Genomic DNA, 3846 nt, shown 5'->3' on the forward strand with positions numbered 1-3846 from the left:
CCAGAGCACTTTCATATAGGTAAACCAGGATTGCTGACAGCAGCTTTAATGATTGTTAGTGAGACTGAGTGACAGGATGTCTGTTGGATATTTGCACAGAGTTGCTGCTCAGTGAAAAAGAAAAAGAGAAAAAAGTTCTTGAGCTACAATAAGACACCCTAAGAGATGTTAAAGAACATTCATGATTCATATAAATTCTGTAGCAAAACTGGAAGTTTTCAAAACTATAATTTCTTTGCCTAATTAAACTATGGCTTTCTTCTTTTTATTCTCCTTGTATAAATTACCCTGGGCTTCCCAGGTGGCACTAGCAGTAAAGAACTCACCTGCCAATGCAGGAGACATAAGACATGAAGGTTCAATCCCTGGGTTGGGAAGATCCCTTGGAGGAGGAAATGACAACCTGCTCCAGTATTCTTGCCTGGAAAATCCCAAGGACAGAGGAGCCTGGTGGGCTACAGTCTATAAGATCTCAAAGAGTTGACTGAAGTGACTTAGCACACATGCACACATTTTCACTTTTCTGATCCCTAAAGTAAAAAAAAAAAAAAAGATAATCAGAAAAACGTAAAGTAAAATGTGGAAATTCCCTACCAGTTAGAAGTCCTATCAATGAGAGGAAACATCTAGGAAAATTTCACTGTTTATCCTATTGGAATTTGCCCTGTGCATTTATATGTATGTATATATATACACATACACACACACATACAGAACTTGCCAGGTGGCACAGAGGTAAAGAATCCGCCTGCCGATGCAGGAGACACAAGAGACTTGTGTTGGGAATGTCCAACACAAGTTCAATTCCTGGGTTGGGAATGTCCACTAGAGAAGGAAATGGTAACCCATTCCAGTATTCTTGCCTGGGAAACCCCACGGACAGAGGAGCCTGGTTAGCTATAGTCTATGGGGTCATGAAGAACAGGACATGACTAAGCACGCATGCATGTGTGTGTATACATATTTAGGTTAAAGATTGGAGGAAATGTATCAGGCTATACAGTTTGTTTATTTGTATTTTTCACTTCATATAATGCAAACATCTTGGCATGTCAATATATTTAGTTCCACATCTTCATTTTAATCATTAAAAGTGCTTTTCTGTGTATTATGTTTCACCATTTACTTAAAAGTTTCTTAATTGAATGACACAGAGTATTTGCTTTATTGTTATAAACAAGCCTGGATGATTGAAAGCACATCTATGTTCTTCTGTTATTATTTCCTTATAATAAATTCCTAGAAATAAAGCTCTTTGACCAAAGAGTGTGACCAGTTTTAAGAATTTTAATATATTATGTCAACTTCCATCTCCCTCCCTCCCCCAACCCCCTGAAAACTATACTTTAAGAAAAGATTTGGATGTGCTGACCCCTGTGATTTCCCCAAATGTGGGAAACTCGACTGCATAATTTGTGGTAGTGGGGGACTGCGTTCGCGCTTTCCCCTGATAAAAAAAAAAAAAAAAAAAAAGAAAAGATTTTCAGGGAGGGAGGTGGGAAGGATATTCAAAGGAGAGGCCATGGGTAAACCTATGGTTGATTCATGTTGATGTTTGGTAGAAACCAACAGAGTGCTGTGAAGCAATTATCCTTCAATTAAAAATAAATAAATTTAAAAAAGACTCTCAATCAAAAGGATAGGAAAAAAACAGAAAAAATTCTCATTAGTTTGCTAAGGGAGTGTTTATTTCCCTACATTCTTGTCAACAATGGGTTCAATAACATGGGGCATTCGCTTGAATTTTTACCAATGTGCTAACTGAAAAATAAAAAAATAACAACAATAATAATAAAATGGTATTTCGTTGTTTTAATGTACATTTTCTTGTTTATTACTAAAGTTGCATTTTTCTTAGGTCTATTTATTAGTCACTTGTATTTCTTCTTTTGGGAAGTAACTGATCATTTCCATTTCTCACTTTTATTTTTTGGCTATAATTTTTTTAATATATTAAAAACATGAACTTTTTCCCAGATGTTAAAGCACTTTCTCCTGTGTGTTGTCTTTGACTTTATATATGATGTTCTTAACCATACAAACACTTAAAATATGTCAATTTTTCTCTCTATAGTTGATCTCAAGATCACCTCCTCAATAGGATTATAAAAGCATTTGTCTATGTTAATTTTACCTTAATGTTTTAAATCTACCTGGAACTTTTGATATATGATATAAAATACTGACCTAGCTAGTCCAGTTATTTATTCACTAATTAATTCATATTTTCTGGTTGCTTTGAAAATGTTTAGTATTTTTAGCAGGGAGAGAAAAACCAAGGTATTGTACATTTCAAGTGAATCTGAATTCAAGGACCATTCATAGCATAAGAACCACAAGCTGTCTTTCTTATAGCAGTGGTACATTCCTGGACCGTCCACCCTGGCCTTGTCAGCTTGGTCATCAATCCTATCTTTCTCTAAGGTCTGGAGAATTTCTCTTCTTCGATCAAAGTGCCAGCCCAGGTTGGATGCATGAGACAAGTGCTCAGGGCTGGTGCACTGGGATGACCCAGAGGGATGGGATGGGGAGGGAGGTGAGAGGGGGGTTCAGGATGGGGAACACATGTAAATCCATGATTCATCTCTATCTATGGCGAAAACCGCTACAATACTGTAAAGTAATTAGCCTCCAACTAATAAAAATAAATGAAAAAAAAAAAAGCTTTGGAAATATTATGCTCTGTCTAGCAAATAAATTTACAAGTTCTTGGTGCCAGTGGAAAAATGAAGGGAACAGGAAAGCTCTCTTCTGAGATCCATAGAAAAGCAACAATCAAACAAATAACTAGCCCAATACAAGGTGAAAAGTCACCTTTTTCACCTTGTGAAAGCCAATGTGAGGCTTTTCACCTTGAGAGCGCCAACATGAGGATTACAGTAAGGAGCATGTCTTTGCGTCACATCACTGCACACACCTGTTTAACTGTGATGGCCGCAAGGTGGGTGGATCTCAGCTTGCGGCACAGCCTGTGTCCGGTTCAGGATGACTGGAAATAGGAAACATGGAAGGAGAGCACGCAAACCCCAGCCTGATGTAGTGGACTGGCGGCCCTTATTGTCAGGAAATTCTCTTTTATATCTAATGGTCTTGTGCTCATTGAATTTAGTTGGGCTTCCTCTGAAAACTGGTGCCCGCGGCTCGCTCTTCTCTGCATTGTGGGCTGAAAGCTATCAGATGGTGTCCTCCAAACCTCTCTTCTTTCACAAGCGAAGCCTCTTTTTATTTGGATAGAGTGACCTCATGACCTGAACTGATCATAAAAATGAACATGAGAGGGACAAACGGGATGTGGGATCAGATTTTTCAGAGGTCCTGGCAAAACCTTTTCATTCTTTTTGAATCAGAGGATGATTAAAAACATAGAATGAACCATATTTTTTCTTGTTTCCTTTAAATAGGACCTTGCTGATTGATTAAATTCGAACCTGAATTCCATGTGAAAGAATGTGTATTTATCTCTACTTGCTGTTCATTTCAGAGAAGGCAATGACAATCCACTCCAGTACTCTTGCCTGGAAAATCCCATGGATGGAGGAGCCTGGTAGGCTGCAGTCCATGGGGTCACTAAGAGTCGGATATGACTGAGTGTCTTCACTTTCAATTCACTTTCATGCACTGAAGAAGGAAATGGCAACCCACTCCAGTGTTCTTGCCTGGAGAATCCCAGGGACAGGGGAGCCTCATGGGCTTAGGCCTATGGGGTCGCACAGAGTTGGACACAAGTGAAGTGACTTAGCAGCAGCAGCAGCAGCAGTTCATTTATGCAGCTATTAATTCAATCCATGTTTATTGAACACATACTATGTGAAAGGGATAAAACTAGAATTTGACTTTCTGTCAGGT

General features: G+C 38.6%; 1 pseudogene; it reads left to right on the forward strand.

Moving 5' to 3' along the window:
• Positions 1 to 1341: 1341 nt before the first annotated feature.
• On the forward strand, positions 1342 to 1450 carry LOC122432156 (annotated as a pseudogene).
• Positions 1451 to 3846: the final 2396 nt, after the last annotated feature.

The sequence above is a fragment of the Cervus canadensis genome, chromosome 30 (assembly GCF_019320065.1).
Source record: "Cervus canadensis isolate Bull #8, Minnesota chromosome 30, ASM1932006v1, whole genome shotgun sequence".
NCBI lineage: Eukaryota > Metazoa > Chordata > Mammalia > Artiodactyla > Cervidae > Cervus > Cervus canadensis.